The 19138-nt window shown below is 39.3% G+C and overlaps 1 long non-coding RNA gene across 1 annotated transcript; it reads right to left on the bottom strand.

Annotated features, from left to right (window-relative positions):
* Nucleotides 1-11843: 11843 nt before the first annotated feature.
* Nucleotides 11844-19110, bottom strand: LOC142406571 (uncharacterized). Its single transcript, XR_012774616.1, has 3 exons — nt 18789-19110; nt 12464-12498; nt 11844-12043 (listed from the first exon to the last, which is right to left on the bottom strand). It is a non-coding gene; the product is annotated as an uncharacterized LOC142406571 (long non-coding RNA).
* Nucleotides 19111-19138: the final 28 nt, after the last annotated feature.

Below are 19138 nucleotides of genomic sequence, written 5' to 3'. Positions count from 1 at the left end.
TTACAAAAAACCACCCCCTGGCTGGGAACAGCTAGACAGGTGCTGAGAGAGACATCTGAGTGCTGTCTGGGACAGCAGAGGAAGGAGCTGATATATTTGCAGCACTTGCTGTGGAGTAGAAACGCATCTACATTGCTATCTTCTGATGGTTAATTCATTTGGCAGCTTAGCAAAATTGTTTCCAAAGTGGCTTCAATAACTCTCTTTAGGACAGCATGTAATTTCCAATAAAACATTTTATTTTGGATTCCAAGTACCCTTTTAATGTAAAATAATTACATTTGACCTGCAGCAGTATTGAGATATAGACAAGCTTTTAATGGGTCCCAGGGCAAGTGTGACCAGAAACCATCTCGGGCACGGGCTTCTCCTTGTTTCCAGCTGTCGTAATACAAAGACAAATCTGATTTCTCTCTTCAGTCTGGCTGCAAATTGTTTAACACCCATTGGCTTGGATGAGTCTGTAATTGCCTACAGATCACAGACTGACTTCATGGAAGCTGTTAACATCCTCAAATGTAGCACAACTGTTGTCGGCTCTTCTTAAAATGTTATTGCTGTCCCTGTACCAACAGACGGCAGATGTATGGGGCCTTGCACGTCAACTTTTTTCAGTATGAGAAAAATCAGTGGTGTGTGTTTTGCTAAATGTATTGTGCTTCACTTCAGTGGGCAGACTAGTCCTACAAGCAGATGGCAGGACAGCAGCTGAGCGGGGCAGTGCTGGCTCCCAGAAAATGCACCCGGCTCCCAGAAAATGCACCTGTCTCAAGCAGTAGAGCAGAGGCTCCAGGAGGGCTTACAGCCCCTTTCCCTCCAACGGATCTCGACCCAAAAGGCCTTGCACAAACCAAAAAACCTTCCAACTCTACATCAAAATATGCTCGCAACTCAAGACGACCTTGGAAGACCGTGTCAAAGAGCGCCACCTTGTGACAGATGCATTGTGACTGTTTTTCAGCCTTTCTGGTACAGCCGGGTGTTGTCCCCATGCCTGGTAGATTGACCTGTTGTTGTAGATACGGAAACACCCAAACTAGCTCCACGCTAAGCTCGGTCACCTCCAGCAGGACTTTTTAACTTAGTGCCATACAACCACGGCAGTACTGCTGCAAGGGCCACAGAATGCAAGACGCACTGAGAATCGTGGTGTGGACATGCTCAACTAGTTAGATCAGCAGGCCTTATTAGCTCCTACCCCATGCTAGCCCTCCTACTTTCAAAATAACTCTCTGCAGGGTCACGTGTCTTTGCAGAGTGTTCCTCATGTCTGAGGTTCTTGGAGGGTTTATTGACTCAGATGGAATAGACTGGTTCCATTAGCGGGCATGGTATGTACACCGAGTGATTCCAAAGCACCTAAAAGCACAGGGGCATTCGGGTAGCTATGCAAGTGCTTGCCAAATCTAGCAGAACCAGCACTGAGCCAAAGCCAATAAACCTTGGACTTGAGCTGACCTTTGCTGAAGACACTAGTGTGCATCTGAACTGCATTCATTGGGTTTTTCTTTAGAAACTATTTTATTCTGGTTTGGGTTTTTTTTTAATTATCACACTTTCCCATTGCTCCAGACAATAAACTGCTGATTAGAAGGAAAAGTTAACTAACTTAGTCAAGATACTTCAAGTGTGCAAGACGGCTGGGAATGAAAATTTTCCTGGCTGGGGAGGCTGGTAGAGGAAAAAATGTAACGATGCTGTTCAAGCTCCACCCAAACGATCACCTGAATGAGACTCCATCCAGAGTAAAATGTGCTTGTATACCTCTCGGTGTCTCAACTGTCTGTCTGAGATTTGCTCCTCCTCGGTGGGGCATGATGATCTCCAGGGGCAATACTGTCCTTCTGGGACATAGCCCATTTTTGACCAGGAGAGAAAAATGTGACTATATTCAAAACGCACCTTTAGAACAGCATGAACGAAACGAAACGTTTAGAACAGCATGAAAGTAGCAGCATCAAAGCAACTTCTCCTGCACTGTAATTTGTGTAGCTCTGTAACTGGCTATTCCCTTTTCTAGGCCATGGATTGACAAATGTCTTTGTTTTTCTCTTGGGAACGGTACTTGCTTCAGTAGAGTTGATTGGAAAATAACTCATTATTTTTTTGTTGGACTGTTTCTCAGCTGGATCAATTCCTGATTCGGTTGTTTAGCCGCACAAGCACTTTTGACAGTGCAATGGAAAGGGAGATGAGTGGTCTGAGGGGGCAGCTGGAAGCACAGAGAACATAGGTCTACTGCCAAATGCCAAGTCTCATGTTCTTGTAAGAAAATTTTTGTTGATTACAGTGATATATTTACAAAAGTGTGGCTGTCCTGGGACAATCCTGGGTGAATACTTAATGCTTCTTTTTTTTTTTCTGGAAGCAAAAGTCACCTTTTTGGTATTTCCCATACCAAATTAGAAGTAGCCGCCCAAGAAGCTACATAGCTGTGTTGGTTTGCCTTCCTGTGCTTTAGATCTAGCCCACAGAGATCTAGCCCTTACTTAAGAACCAGAATAATTAACCATATTGATATTTCCATTATCATCACAGGGTATCTGAGTATTGCAGAGATGGATGGGTCTGTTCCCACTTCTCAGAGACAATTTGTCAGGCTCTCTGCGCTCTCGTGGGCACCTCTGTGTGCCCTTTTTTCTAATTAATATTTTTAAGGTTTTCATCACAGCTGTAACAACTGGAGATGCTCCCTCCTGGCTGTCTGCAGGAGCAGGGGTGTTTGGCGTAGGGCTGCGTCCTCACCCTGGTCCGGGGACCCCATTGCACCCTCCTGCCAGTTGCTAGGCAGCCAGCGAGCTCTGTGGCGTGAGCTCAGCACACGCCAGCCAGGCATTGCTAGGCAGCCTGAGCTGCTGGAGAGCACAAAAATAATAAGATTCACAATTGCAGCTTCGAGAATGCACAAGATAAGAGCAGCACAAAAATAAATAGTTCTACTGTATTTTGACATGACCTTTCTCCTCTAATGTATTTTCACTTGCAGGATTTGCCTTCTGTCTCAACCTCATTTTTCATAAAACCCTCTCCTCTTCATCCCTCCTGTGTGTTTATCTTTGCTCCTCAGCAGTGCTCTGGTGTCAACAGGCCTTCCTTTTCTCTCACCCCCACTACCCTTTTCTTGATCTGTCATCTCGGTTGTTCCCCTCCCATGTTCCACTGGATCCCCTGTTCCTTTGGCCTCTTTTACTTTGGTCTTCATTCTTTCATCTTTCTCAGCTTAGCCCCCAGCCACCACGTTGCCTCTTGACTTTACCTTTCCATTTTCACTGCATCAAAGAATTCCTCCCATATCTTCTGTTCCCAGCTCCCCATCTAGGTCCCTTCTGCTGCCGTCACTTCCAGCTGGCCATCACAAGGTAGGGTTATCTTCTTAATCCCTCAAAATACTGCCAAGGTAGAGAAGGCATCCACTGCCCTAAGAGCATGGGAAAAGTGGAGGATCCAGACCCTGGTGATGCAGCCATACATATGCAGAACCTCAAGAAAACCCATTTCTTTCTTCCTAGACCTAAACCAGGTAACATGGGTATTGTGTGACAAATGACAAGATGGTCTGCTTCTTACACCAGTAACAAATGAGGCTAAACTATTTTGTTACAAAAACATTCTGAGGAAGGGCTGGCTTTAAAGCAACTGCTTAAAGCACGAGGTGGATTTCTGGCCATAATCCTTTTTATTAGCAAATGTTTTGTGGCCGCCTTTTATTTAATGGCTTTGGGGGCGGGGTAGTTTAAATATGAAAAGAATCAATCCCATTGCAAGGGGTAGGCACTGAGTGAAAGTCAGCTTTCTGAATAGACCCATACAGGTTTGGCCCACTTATTAGAGGGCAGGTTGGAATTTCCTGATGAAATAGCTGTTTGTTGGAGGATGCCAATGCTTTAAAATGGAAGACTTTCTTTGATATGTATATATGAAGTAAAACTTTTCCTGGGAAAGGTTTCTCACCCTGCATAGAGCTTCTGGTCAAAAGCAGAGAGAGAGACACTTTGCCCAGGAGAAAGTAATATTTGGATAATTAGCATTGAAAGGGAATACAGCAGATCCAAAGGCAAGTCTCCTGTGTCCCTGACTTGAAAGCAGGCACTGAAAGGTGGATGCCCCATGTCAGCAGTGTCCTACTCGTTTAGCTCTTTGGAATGAGCATCCCTAGCAGGAAAAAACACTGCTCAAGGTCTTGAGAAATGTTTTGAAGTATGAGAACACCATCAGCACCATTTCTGTTCTGTTTTGCACTGCTTGATAACAGCTATGAGAGTAACACAAACAAAAATGTCCCCGAGTGAATGCATATACCTGTAGAGCCACCACAGGCTTAGTGGGGCTTATTGGATCAGACATTATTTGCAGGGTCATCAGGAATATAACTGCTTCCTTGAGATGCAGAGCCTAAGATGGCTTTGCAAATTCATGCAACACTGCAAATTATGTCTTGAGACCACTGGCTAGTGCTGAACCCAGAGTTAATAAGCTCTTCTGGACTATATTTACTATATACAGAACTGAAGTGTCTCTGGTGTTCCTTGGAGCATCTCTAATATCCAGGTTTTTCTGTTCTCCATCAGTTCCCAGTCTCCATGATCCCAGATAATAGGGAGTTGACTGTAATAATACCATCATCTAGTTTATATGCACCTCAAAATTGATTAGTCCACGCTCATGGCTATACCTAACTGCAATCTCTAGCCTAATTTATTTCCTATCTTCAGTACTAAGTTTCTGTACATTAATTGGATGAGTAAAAAGCAGTAAACATCTATGTTTCAGTTCTCAGTGTTTCAGAGCTAACATTTGATCTATCTCTATGGATTTTTGAATTTTTTTATCAAGTGAAATTATTTATGTATGTCATTTTTATGCTAAATAAAAAGAAATCAAAGGCTCATCAAAATGTTCTTAGCATAATGCAAAGCCTTAAAAGAATACATTATTGTGAAGATAATTTAATTGCACAATTGCAGTTTTTCATTGTATTTGAGGAAATGTGAGCATGGATAGGAATTACTTTTATATACTTTCTATTTAAAAGATTGGTGTTTTTCTAAGCCCCACAGTTTTTTTGATGCAGATTAAAATCATTCATATTCTGTACTGATTAATTGGTATGCCTCTTTTGCATTTAAATATATACTTCATTGAATTGCAGCTTTCCATCAAAAAGCAGAAAAGAAAAAATAATTAAATGATAACATCATGCAACTACAGAAAGAGTGCTATTTTCCCAATAAAAATAAATATTTGACAGCAATTCTGCAGTTATAATATTTCTCAGCACAATATTTGGATGGCAAAATAAGGCACAGCATAATAGTATTTTTTTTCAGCAAGTAAAAACACACTACAGTTATTGGGTCTGTTCCAGCTCCCAGTGAAACTGTAAAGCTTCAACTGGAAGCAATATTGAGTCTATAGGGTTCAGCAGTATTTGAAAAAGAGTATCTTCAATAGGCATTGAAGGCAAAAGGAATGGGATTGGATGCACAGCAACCCTCAGATGCAGTTGTCTACTAGAAAATAATTTCCACACTAAGATAACATTGACATCCTCCTTGGTATTGTCCCAGTCAGAGCCCAAACACAGACTGTGCAGAGAATGAGGGTAAAAAGTCATTATGTATAGACTGAGGCTATTCTCTGTTGGGAACATTTAAAAATAAATCAGGCCATTTAGTGCAATCCAACAGAATTTAAAGGGTAAGCATTGGCTATTCAGAATAAATAGGGTTTTTCTTTCCTGTTACTTTTCATTACGTAACAGGAACAATCTCTTGTGCCTATGAGATTGATTACATGTCTCAAACTTAGTTTAGATATTAATCAATCTCAGCAACCACTTATTGTTTCCTGTAGCATAATGCAGTAAAAATTGTCCTTTAATTACCACTAATGAAAGTTACCTGCAGTGAAAGTGAATATATGCCACTGGAAAATGACTTGGTTCAGAGGGCAGCAAAGGCAATATGAACAATCTTTATGATGCACAGGCACAATTAGAAGTGAATATGTAAATTACCGATGGCAGCTTCCTGCTATGCTCAAGTATTTGATGTCAACATTAGCTGTGAATGTTTCAATTTATTTGGACATAACCATAATAATCCCACAGTATTTTTCTGGCCAGTGTGTTTCCTAAAGGGTTGGGGACTTTTAAACACTGTCATGTAATAAATATGTACTTACTCAGTATTTTAAAAGTTTCTAATGTTCTTTAATATAATTCTGAGTGTGAAGTGGATTAATTATGCTTGCCATCACTTCTCTTTAAATGTCTGACCCTTCACTCTGTATCTGACATGTTTGTACTTCTCAAAATTTCTTCAGTATATAAGGTGGAGCCTCTCTAGGTTTTTACATCAGTTGGAAGACGTCTCACAACTAGATATCTTTACTTACACACTCAGGAAAAAAAAAGATTTCTTTAATACTGTTCTGACTGCAAAAGAGATCAAGATGCTGTTTTAGATGGAAGATAGTATAGACAGCTCACTGTACTGTATGTGAAATTTGGATTTAAGTTTCCCCTTGTAATGCTTTGCTTTCAGTTGCTTATACCTTTGTCAGTCTTAATTTAGCCTAGTAGCACATATTTCTATTTCAGACTCTATTTTTCCCCTTCAGGGAATTTGTGAGTTGGAAACAAGAAGAAATGCTTTCTACTGAATCCATTACAAATATGTCAGCCAAGAGGTTAAATCCCCAGCAGCTCTATATTTTGAATTAAGACTTTCAAATCTGGCAGAAGGTAGTTCCAGGGCTGTACCTCCTGCTCTTCCTGAGAAAACCTGACAAAATTTGGTTAATTCCTAAGTTTCTAAAAGCAATATATTTGCATACTCTCAGTAGAGTTTTAAGAGTTAAGATACATCCACTGAGGAATGGGGCTATGCTGATGATGTTTCACTGTGCACTGCAAGGGCCAAGGGATTTTGTCTGCATTTATTTTTTTTGAACACACAATATCACTGCAATGGATAACGGTATAGAGGGATTGTATCCCCTGGCACCTGGAATGTAACAGTATGATGAATTCTGGGACAAGAGATAGTGGAGAGGTCTGCAGGGGCCAGAAAGAAGGGGCATGTACAGGTGTTGAAAGAGGAGGAGAAGAAGAATATGTCAAGAGGAACTATGATGAGATGCAGATTGTTCAGGTATGTGGTGTAACAGGATGGGCTGATCATGGCAGAGAACAGGCACGTTGAGGAAAGCACTAAAAAACTAGAGATACTTCCCACACAGGACATACACTTGGACTCAGGAACTTATTTTCTCTTGTTTTCCCACAATAGCAAAAAAATTCACAGAATTCTGTGGACTACAGTCTACAATCATTGCCAGTTACTCCTGCTATGTAAAGGATATTTGCTGTAGATCTGAAAAATCAAATCCTGATGTTGATATTGATGTTGACCGCACGCTGAACTCTTAGCAGGTTGAAACAATATATTGACCAGTTAATTACCTAGTGAGTACCATCATCTTATGATCTCATAGACAATGTGATACTTGGCTGGGTATCATCACACAGGCTAATAAAGGGGGCAGGTCTTTTTTATCCTAGAAATTTGTTACAACAGGCTCTCTTTTGAAAACTCTTTTGGTTTCCAGTGGAAGAAAAAATGTTTTGTCAAAAAAAATTGGGCTGCATATCTTTGCTCAAATAGCTAATATACATAATTTTTAATTATTTTTATTGTGTGGCCTGAAAGGTTCCTTATCTCATTTCAGATAAAAGAATTCAGTATTCAAATGCTTTCTGTTTCTGCATTAGAAGAGCAGCAAATCTGACATATGGTACCTCATTCAAAGATATTATGTCTTCATAACTGAAAAAGCCTCATTTCAGTTACCTCTTTAAGTGTTATTTACAATAGCCTCATGCTATAATAGTCTATCAGAACAATAAAATTGCTATAAAGTGATTTTCTGTTACAGTTCTGTGATGAATATAAACTACCTGTAACACAAGCCTATAACTTCAGTTATTCTGTTGTGCAGTTCAACTGAAAGCCAGGTGGTGTTGGTTAAAGTAGCAGTGAGTCAGTCACAACCCTGCTACCTTCCAGCATGGTCACCACTGGCCATCACACACTAGTGTTAGGCTGGTAGCTACTAACCATCCCTTTGGCACATGGCAGACACCTGCATGTTCTGGATCAGCGTACACTTATTTTACCCCTTAAGCAATATTAGTAAGAATTAGCAAATGACTATAAGAATACTGTGTATATCAGTAGACGATATTAATAGGAAGGCCTAGCAGGTCATCCAGTCCCTCTCTTGAATATGGCAAAATTGTCCTCTGTACTTCACAGTCTAGCTTTTTATGCTCTCTCATTTTAAATGTCCCTACTGAAAAGGGCCTGGAGCTTCCAATACATCAGCTGTCAGACTGTTCCACAGCCCGCTATGGTACTGCACAACTTGTGCAATGCTAAGGGTGACATTGCCATATGACTTTTCACAGATTTGCATACAAATGTACTTTTCAAAGGTTTAGTGAAGCCACAGGGGAATATATTTATTTATAAGTGCCCAGGAATAAGGGTCACAGCAACAATCTAACAATTCATGTTTAATCCATTGCTAGCGCTTATTCACAAAATAGATTGTATAAATTATGCTGTCCAATGCGTAACCATTTTTGTGTGAAAGTTTTTAATCAAATAAAAAGACGTATTTTGTCCCAAAGTAGCTCACAAGCTACAAAAGATAAAATAAGCAAAAAGGCTTATTCATTGTGAAATAAGGGTTTTCCTATGCAGGGTAATACCAAAAAAATTATATCAATTTCAAATTCATGCCCTAACGTATGTCAGAAATCTCACAATAGCAGACTGGTTTTGTGTGTTTGCCCTCCCCAAAGCAGATCTCTCATACCATTTGTCTTCTGAATTTGTGTAGGAAAACTTCAAAATAATGAAAGAACATGTTTTGCCCTCAGTTGGCATGTATTTCTTTATTAAAGTGATACACCAGTTGTTTTACATGATAGTGGCTAAAACTGCAAACTGTATTTGATGTAATTTATAATTCTTAATCTTCTCTGTTGGTTAGTAGGAAGAGATTTAGTCACAAGAGGGTTTGTTTTCATATAAACCAGTAATCTGAAAGCTAAATTCAGGACACAAAGGCAATACATGTCTCTGATCCTAGCTGGAGGGTTGGTATGAATAGTATTTCTTCCTTCTCGCTATTCCTGACATTTAGAAATCTGTTTTAATATTTGATTATATTACTCAGTAATTAATCCATGATAATTTAGCACACCTTCTCCTACCAATTAAAGTTATTTGGTTTTACTCAACCATTTCTCAACATCATACCTGTAGAAAGGAAAGGACAGAATTCTGTTTACTATAAAACATATTGCCACGTCTATTACTCGGGGAGGGCCACATCACATGAATGAAATTAAGTCACAGTGGGATGAAAGAATTGATCCTATCTACCTACCTAATCTAGGTGTTTAGGATGTACCTGGCTTCTGTGTGGGTGTGAATGAATGAGTGTGTCTACTCATAAATACAAAAGCACCAATAAAACAAAAAGTGTGCTCCAGCAGGACAGAAATACCTGTTACTGTATTGCCAAAGTGCTTCAGCTCAGCTGCGGGAGCCTGGTTCTTCACTGCGGGATGGCGTAACTAACCCTGGTGACAATACCAACTGTGCCATGACCATGGCAGTTTGCTAAAACACCTGCATCCATGCAAGAGGCTTGTGCTGGCACAGTTTTGTAGTCAAGGCTTGGCCATCCTCACACAGCCCCGCCAAGACAAATCTGTAGCGAGGACTTGGTCAGCACCTTTAAACTGTTTCACTGAACCTGGCTTACTGTGGCTGAAATGAGTAGAGGAGCATTTACGAGAGCAGTTCCAGAGGCAGATCAGAGGGCAGCAATCAGCAGCTGTGGATGTGCAGATGGTCACCTCTTTTGGAAGTAACTGGCAGGGAATGCATGAATGCAGCTTGTGTTCATGCAAAGAGGTTTAAAAATGTATTTACTTTATTAAAATGTAATTTAACTCTGTCAATTAAAAGGGGGTAAAACTTGAAAATTAGTAATTTGTGTCTATTTTGTTTTTAATTCCCAGCCTTTGACTAAAGGGGGAACTCAGTTTCGCTACAGAGTGAGTTGACACCCTTGTTCTAGCACCATTCTGCTCTTTTGAATAGTGCCTGATCTGTGAGCTAATCTGATAAATGAAGACATTTTGTGCACACATGGTATGCATTTTAAAAAGCTTCAGTGTGTTAACAAACTGCTCTGAATATGGTGGGCCCCACCAGGAAGCACATCATTTGAGGCGCATGAGAAGGAGATGCAGACTGGAGGAAGTAAAGATGGTCCATTTGGAATGACTGAGCAGGCACCATGGAGCGGCTTTGTAGGGTGGGCATGAGCCTTCATTTACTTTTAATACAATTGTTTTAAATGTGTTTTCTCAAGTCATTCCCAACCCCTTTTCTATACTTCTTTTTCAATAATGTAAAATATCCAGATCCATTGATTTGGGGACTTATCCTGCTTCTTTGTACCCCCAAATTTCCCATTTCATGACATGTAAGACAACTTCATATTTTCAATATCTGAGGTAAAAAATGTAATAGTTTTATCATTTTTGTGCATATTTATTCTGTTATCATCGATTCCCTATACCAGTTATGCCACAGAGATTCTTTAACGAAATATACCACAATAATGTTTTAGTGATGCAGATGACAGCATCCAGCAAACATGAAACTCCTTCACAATGATTTAGAAAATATCCTACTGTGAATGCAAATCTGAGTCAAGAAATAAGGGTAATGGCAGCTGGCAGAAGAAAAACACAAGGCCAGAATTCCTGACAGCCAAGGGCTCCACCTTGTAAATATACACAGGACTTAATTTTATTAAATTGCGAAATCAGTGGGATGCTCAGGATGTTGAGCTTGAACATGTGCATAATCACAGACTTAGCGCAACTGCTATTTTGTCTTCAAAAGACACGTATTTGGCCTGTGGTTACAGTGGTTTAGTCTGTATTGTGAATCTCTCTCGTTCCTTCCTCTGCCCCCCACGCAGTTTTGGATTTGTTTACGCAGAAGAAAGGGGGAGCTGTGGTGGGAGTGGGATCAGAAGGCTTGTGCTGCCACATGAGGCACAGCACAGCCCACCTAATCCAGGGAGGAACGGGCTCTCCAGTCTCTTCCTTTGATCTGTTTAAAACGAATATATTGCTTTTACTGACAGATCATCATGTATTAATCAATTTCATATATAACATCACTACTTTATATATTATGTATGTACAAATATAGGTGTATATAGTTGGTCATTGCATTCTTTCCTCTATTATAAAGCAGAAATATGTTCATGTACTTTCTCCAAAGATTTAAATATTTTTAAAAATTTTTGAAAAAGGAAGTCAGTAAATAGCGTCCACAGTACATTTACTGCGACATAGAAATTTAGACTTTGGGATAGACAACTGTACTAATCAAAAGCTTTAGTTTTTAAAACTTTTTTTTTTTTTTAGAACTACCATGCAAAAGAATGAGAAAGCACACCAAAAGTTATTAAGTGAAAAACGAACAACAACCCCCTCCTACAAAGGTTAGAAACAGGATTGAGCTGCTTATAATGCATGATTTGCTAAGGTAGCTGACAGACATTTATCCCAAGGGTTAAAACAAGTCAAAGGTAATCTGCAGAGAAATGTGTAGCTCTTCTTTTAAAAAAAATCTTTAGAAATTCAGAGCCTCTTCCACCTGCAGGATTTCGAACAGACAGTGAAACAGTAAAATACCAGGAGAGTGAACAGAGTAACAAAGAAAGATCTTTAATCACAGTGTTTAAAACCCGATTCTTTATTTACATTAAAAGGAAAATCAAGGGAGATCTAGTTATCTGCAGGTTCTAAATTTAGATCTTCTTAAATCAGCATGTACAGATTAATCACATCTAAGAGTTTTAAATGAGCCAGCAAAGAGCATTATGGACTGTTAATATTAATTCTCAGTCGGTTTTCAAACATCGGAGAAGTTCCAGAGCACTGAAAGAAAGCAAAAGTTGTGCCAATATTGATAAAAGATATATAGGTGTTGTAGTCCTATCAACTTAATATTGATTCCAAGTATACAACAGAATGACTGATAGGAGTTTCCATTAGGAAAGAATTAAAGAAGGATGATTTAATTAATGCAAATCAATAGGAATTTATAGAGAAGTATACATATATTCAGGATAACTCAATATCCTTTTCTGTGAGAATACAAGTTTGATAGATAAATGTAACTGTGTTGTAGAAACGTATTTATACTTTTGTAAAATATCTGACTGCATAAAATTTTGATTCAGAAACTACAATAATAATTTAAAAACTAAATTATTATAATAGAAAATCATTTTGGTGCATATTAAATTAAAAAAATGGCCAACAGACTTCAAATGTGGTCATAAAGGGTGTACTGACCTTGACTCCTTGTTGTTTAACTTATTTTGAATAACCTACAAGAAAACAATAAAATCACTGCTGATAAAATTCACAGAGAGCACAGTGATTAGGAGAGTGACAAATAATTAAAAGAACAGGCTGACATGATAGAATGATTTGATAAGCTAGTTGCAAAACCAGCATAACTGAATACAACCAAATACCGTTCCATCACTCTGAACAAGAGCTTTAAGAGTACACACTTATAACGTGGGTCCTCAGCTACAAGTAGGGTCCTGTGCTTTGAGGCCTTCATCCACGTCTACATCCAAAAGGGTCAATGAATTCTGGACATACGAATGAGAATATTGAGTCTGGAGAAGGCAATACCTCAGCCCTCTATTGCCTCCGATGTTAATACAAGTATTACTGTGGCATTGCACCTAGCAGTAGTATCCATGATTCAAGAAAGATGTTAAAATATTGGAAAGACATAAGAATGAAAGAATGAATTCACTGGCATGAAAGCATCAGTGAATTCAATTCTAAATAGAAGAAATCAAGGGGTTGCTTGATTTCTGTTTATAAGGATTCGTAGGATTGTTGGAGAACCCTTCAGGAGGATAATAGAGAGCTCTGTAATCTAGCAAACAAAGCTACAGGATTAAAAACTGATAATAAAAGCTAGGCAAACAAATGGAAGAAATAGAGCATATTTTGTTGTTCTGTTTCTTTTGTATGGCAAATTTGTAGTACTAACTTTTCATTTCAGGATGTTTTAAAGTGATCTATATGATACTGAAGACTTGGGCTCTTTAATGGGTACATCTTTGGTTAAAGACTTATAATACCTCCCGAAACTGCCTCTGCCCTCTATTAGATTACTCAGTGTGACAAAGAGACTCCAGCTAACTGTTGTCACAGTGACGTGGCTGCCCAGCTCCCCACTTAGTTTAGGGCTGCATTTCTGTCTTTATCTGCAGCAAAGTGACTTCACCTTTAAACACCTCTGTTTAGGTGCATACAAAGACTTCTGAGGATTCAATGATCATTTTTATTTCATATAGCTCAATTGTCTCTGTTTTTTGCAGTTTTTTTAGAAACAAACAATAATTTACTCAGAAAACTATTCAGCAGGTTCTTTGATTATTTTCTTCTACTTTTTGGGGAACAAGAACTGACAGCTGTCTTTCCTCATTAACCTTTCCAGCATTTACAGAAGCTTTGATATTAAGCTTCTGATGCTGAACGTATGTTATAGTAACCAGAACATTTTAGTGCAAAGGAAAGTAAAAAACCACTTAAGACAGTTAATTTCCTAAGTTTTCATATATCCCATTTATTCATCCAGTAACTTTCTGCTTAAGAATTCTCAGCCTAAGAATTAATTCTCTGTTTTAAATGGCAAAACCCAGGAGGTTCTGGTCTTGAGATGCTGTACGTTGCTGTAGTTCACCCGTTTCCCTCACCTCAGTGAAGCGGACAGGCCTTATCACCCCAAAACCCTGAAGCAGAGATGACTCCTTTATTTCAGTTGAGTAGCAATGATCTAACAGTATAAACTGAAACAGTTCCTGAATGTCAAATTTCTTTCTCAATAAAGCTTCCCAGATAAACTTCCTTGGATAATGTCCAGTACCCAACCTGACCTGAATATGAGAGTGAAAAAGCCGTGGTTTATAGCTGGAAAAAGTGTCTAGCTGGCAATGACTTCTAAGGAAATCTGATTTTTTACTAGGACTCATACAGCAACAGAGCTGGGTGCTTATGGGGTTTGTAATGAAGCAGTGGTCCTGTGCTGAGACATCCAATGAAACTCAGTCTTAAATCCTTCTGAAAGCTTGTTTGTTGGAGGACTCAATCCAGTAAATCACCCCTAATCTGTTAGATTAGGTTGTTGAAACCCATTCACCAAAACCACAGTGGTATATTTTCTGCCTGATTAAATATCCAAAATTATAGATGTGGGCCTGAAAACACTTGAGTTCAGTTATCTTTGCCAGTTATATTCCAGGTTTTGCACACTGGTAAACGTGTGTCATGAAAACATTGCTACAAAGTCATTTTTCAGATTCACTAGAAAGAATAATAACCTTCCTTTGCTAGAATTTTAAAAGAACATACATAAACTAAGGGTGTTTTGGCTTTTCCCTTCCAGATATTGAAAAAAAAAATCACAAGAGCTGTCTGGCTATAAATATGCCATTGCATAAGCACATTAATATGATACAGTCACAGTATTTTGTTTGCTATTCCCAAGAGGCAAATTACGCAAGGATAGGCTTCTAAAACTTTAGCAGCAGTTGTTGTGAAGATAGGAAGCACAAATATCAAAACAGAAATAATATACCAGACATAGTTAGATTTTTCAGAGTCAAATTCTACTCATTAGCATTATGAAAATGTGTAGCACCATAAATATCCCCAAATCAACCAAGTAACTGCAAATTTATATCACTGTAAATGACAGCACAATTTGACCTCCAGATGCTGTATTTTTTACTGAAGGGAAAAGAATAAGTATTTGTTATGAGCTGTCTGCTGCTGTTGTTTATAATAAGACACAGTTTGTCATTGCTGCAAGATGAAACTACATACTTTTCAAAGCTCAGTTCATGGCTGTGTAAGGGAACAGGATTTTTAAAATGTTCTTTCTAGAATATGCGAAATCTGAACAATTCTGTTATAACTATCTGCTGGCTCTACAAGAATAACACCTTGAGGCAATAAGGAAAACTGAACTTTATTAAAAATTTCATAAAAGAAATGAATAGTAAGCTTGGAGAAGAAAAGAGGGGCTTAAGACACAATATGGCACTGCAAAGATATAAACCTGTAAAAGGTTTTGACTTCATAAGTACTGTATAGTTCAATGCAAAGTGAAATGCTGCTAAATGGCTTCAGAAGTATGATCATATTTTGTTCTTCAAAGAACATTTTATGAAACAGATCTAAGCTTATACTTTTGGCACTGCATCTTCTTTTTTAAAATATGTGAGAAGTGGGGATGCATGGGGGGAAACAAAAATGCAGCTCAAAATATTGGTTACTGAAAGACCTGAGATATCTGAACTGAATAGCTCAAAAGAGATTTGAAATGGGATATATTACCTTTAATGCCTCTGACAATATGGAGCCTAATCCTTAGGCAAAGCAGCTGCCATTAATAATGGTTAAAAATAATTCCCATTTAAATAAAATATTTAATCCCCAACTGTAAAATGAATCAGTATTTCTAGTCAAGTTATTAAGTAGTGTATCTGAACCTCACAAGGAAACTTCTATCCCCAAAAGCGTTCTTGCTTGTGTCAAACTAGTCCTTTGCCCAAAGGGCTTTTCGTGAAGAACAGGGATTGGCCTACATAGGGGGACAAACTTCAACTGCTTTTTTTGCCATATTCATGGAAGGCAAATAGTTCTCTTTCTCCAGAGCTGTTGATTTGGACACAAATATCCTTCATTATTTCATTAAAAAATCCTGTGAGTAAAAGTAATTTGATACATTAGCCTTTCTACTGTAAACAATGTAGAAAACTACTCCTTATGAAAAGCTCTACCCTTCTTAGACAACATCTTTCCATTCTTCATCAGCATGTAGATTTGACTTAGAAATTGTAATGCTAATTTAGTTCTTCATAATTATGACTATTAGGTTTTAAATAATTCATTCTCTCTCCTCACTGGATTACATACTTCAAAAAGTAAGCTTTGCTAAAATTACATGCTCTTCGATCTGGTAGGTTACAGAACTTGCTCATAATGCGTATGAGACTATGGTCTACTTTCTTAAGAACCATTAAAAATATTTCTGTAAAATACACTGCTATGATTCAGACCCTTGAGGGAGCAATAGGCATAATTGGCTCCAGTTTCTGCTTTTCACTTGCATAATTTAATTGACTCCTTTGTCCCTCAAGTAAAATGAAGGTGCTCTTCAAGCTGGACTGGGGTGTAGCTTGCCACTGGAAACAACTGCTAGAAAACTAAGGCAGACCTGGGATACAAATGAGAACAACATGAAGGGACAGTAGCAGCTTACACACAGTACAAAATAAGGATTGTAAGGTAGCTCAACACATCAGACTTTGATAGATTATCCTGTGCCATAACACCACTGGACTCGATAACCATCCCTAATCCATCTGTGAAGCATAGGTCCAAGATTACACTCAGGATCACGCTTGTCTCCCTTTTCTCCAGACATCCCCTAAGTGTACTCCTTCAGGGACTACAACAGTACGCTTCCTGACAAGATTTTATGTGTCTCAGAATTGCCAGGAATGCCTCATATTAGCAATTCACAGGCTCTCCATAAGTAGTTTGTGAAACACCAAGTGAAGAGAAGTGTGAGGATAGCAAAGCACTCAGACATGTTAAGTGTCACATATTGTGCTTACTGCCAAATCACGCTGGTAGCAGAGTACCATGGCATCTCCTCTCTTGCACCTCAACTGATGGGCATCACTGGTCAGTCTTTCTATCACAGTTCCCAATGTTTAGCTTCTCATACATTGGATCAAAAAAAAGAATAAGAGCTGGTCATACTTATGATTGCTTTGGAGACTGCTCTTGCAGAGCAATAGAAACACAGCCCAGTTCAACACACAGATTATAATTAGATTTTACAAGCATGTGGTCATTCCCAATAGGTACTCAGCAGATGACAGAGAAACGTCATATAATTTTGTTCCCTAAAGAATGGAGTCTAGATCCTCAGCTTAAGATAAAGCTGCAGATCCATTCCTGGATGTCTGTAACAGATGAGAGGGTCTCCTTTATTACCTGTACTCCACATGTGATTATTGTTAACCCTACATGGAAGTGACTGCAATGAGAATGAAAAATGTATACACAGGGACAGTTAATAGCAATGGTAATTGGTATTATATACGAGCATTTAAATTAACTAGTAATTTGTGATATGTTCTCACAGGCTCACCAGTGCTCAAAATTTGCCTCTCATTTACTATTTCATCCTTGTCTCAGGGCATGATGGTACTGATTATTTTGGGTTACTTCAAGTGCCTCATTCTGGATCTGCAGATCTCACACTCTCACACATCTTCAGTGCAAAGAGGGCAGCTTCTGTTTCTGCGCACAGCCATTAAATAGGTTGTCATTTGCATCTCTTTTAAAGCTTACTTCCAGTGAAAGTCTGGGAACATTAATTATAAAAATGCAGACTGCATTTCTCTTCAATCAATTAAAATGGCAAATGTCATTATAGATTTTCTCAGGTAAATAGAATTTACACATCAGCTGACCTTACAAGAGGCCCTTAATTTTTCTATTATTTCTTTACAATTAACTCCTTGCATGCTCAAAGAATCTATATTTATACAGAGACCCACTTATCTTCAAATAAACACTTCCCTTTGATCTGAGCTTCTGTCATTCCTACCTTCATGGATAAAAAAGATGATAGATCTTAGTACATAGCTCACAAGAGCTTTAGAAATCTAGCACTCAAAAAATTCAGAGAAATTAATCTGTAACATTCATGTGAGTGGAACAGTGGTGTTCATACCATGGGTTTATTGTTTGCCCAATGAGAGGAATCCTATTTGAACACCTCTGGAAGTGTCAGCTTCTCTCCAGCAAAGCTCTCCCCTGACCAGCTGGCTGCTGACCTTGTGGAACGTACTAGCTCAGCAGAGCAGGGGCTGATCTGCTCTAATTCCCTCTCTCTGGAGCTTTTCTTTCCCACCAGAGGGCATATACTGTGAGCAGACAACTGCCTTCAGAGGAATTTAAAATATATATTGTGTACCAGATAAATGAACTGACTTGAATGCCAAGATTTTGTACTCGATTCTATTCAAAGGGGCTATTAATTCATCCTGTTGCTCAGTGGGTAAATTATTCCACTTGCTACAAAAGCAGTTGGTTTAGCATACTTTTGTTTGACTTTGTGGAGTGCTGGATGCGCAGCGCTTTTGAATAAGGCCATTCATTTATTTAGCTACTGAGCTAGCTGGTGGTACTGTAGTGGTATTCACCCTCGTCTCCGAATACCATGGAAATAGTTAATCCCCAGGTTCTAGGCTTTTAAAATCTCATGCCTAAAATTTTAATGTAAGTAGAAGTCATTAAAGCTATTACAAAAATATGTGGCTACAGTGGTAATTGAGGTGAATTATGTGGAACTAGGTGTGGGTAGGAGGATGGCTGTGAGGAGGGGAGGAAGCAGCAAAGCAAAGTGCCGGGGTGGGGGACCTCCTGAGGATAACCGAGGTCCATAAAATGGGTGAAATATGGCACGTTTTGAAATGTTCATTATCATGTAATTGTAGCTATACAAGTAGGGAAGAGAAAAGGTAGGAAGAGGCAGGAAGCAGAGAAAAAGAAACAAAGAAAAAAAAACCTTGAAAAAAATAAAGGAGAGAACGGTTTCCTCAGTCCACACGGGAGACACTCCCCGGGATCAGCACTTCAACGGCTTCTCGGGCCCCAAGACTGAACCCACCATCACCCAGGGCAGCTCTGGGAAGCCCGGGCGGACAGGCTGGCCCATGGGCTTCTCCTCGGCCTCAGCCTGGCTGCCGGGGCCAGCCGGCCACTTCCGCGCAGCCCTCGCCCTTCGCCTGGAGGGGCTGCCGGAGAGGCAGCGGCCTGCGATGGCGGCGGGAGGAAGAGAAGGAGCTGAGGGGGACGGGCGGCGGGGACACCTGTGTGGGGCCCGGCCGTTCCGCGGGGCGGCCGAGGGGCGCGGCA

This window comes from Mycteria americana, chromosome 2 (assembly GCF_035582795.1).
Source record: "Mycteria americana isolate JAX WOST 10 ecotype Jacksonville Zoo and Gardens chromosome 2, USCA_MyAme_1.0, whole genome shotgun sequence".
Classification (NCBI taxonomy): Eukaryota; Metazoa; Chordata; class Aves; order Ciconiiformes; family Ciconiidae; genus Mycteria; species Mycteria americana.
Note: the sequence above shows the minus strand (reverse complement) of the source record. Positions and strands in the feature narration are given on the sequence as shown.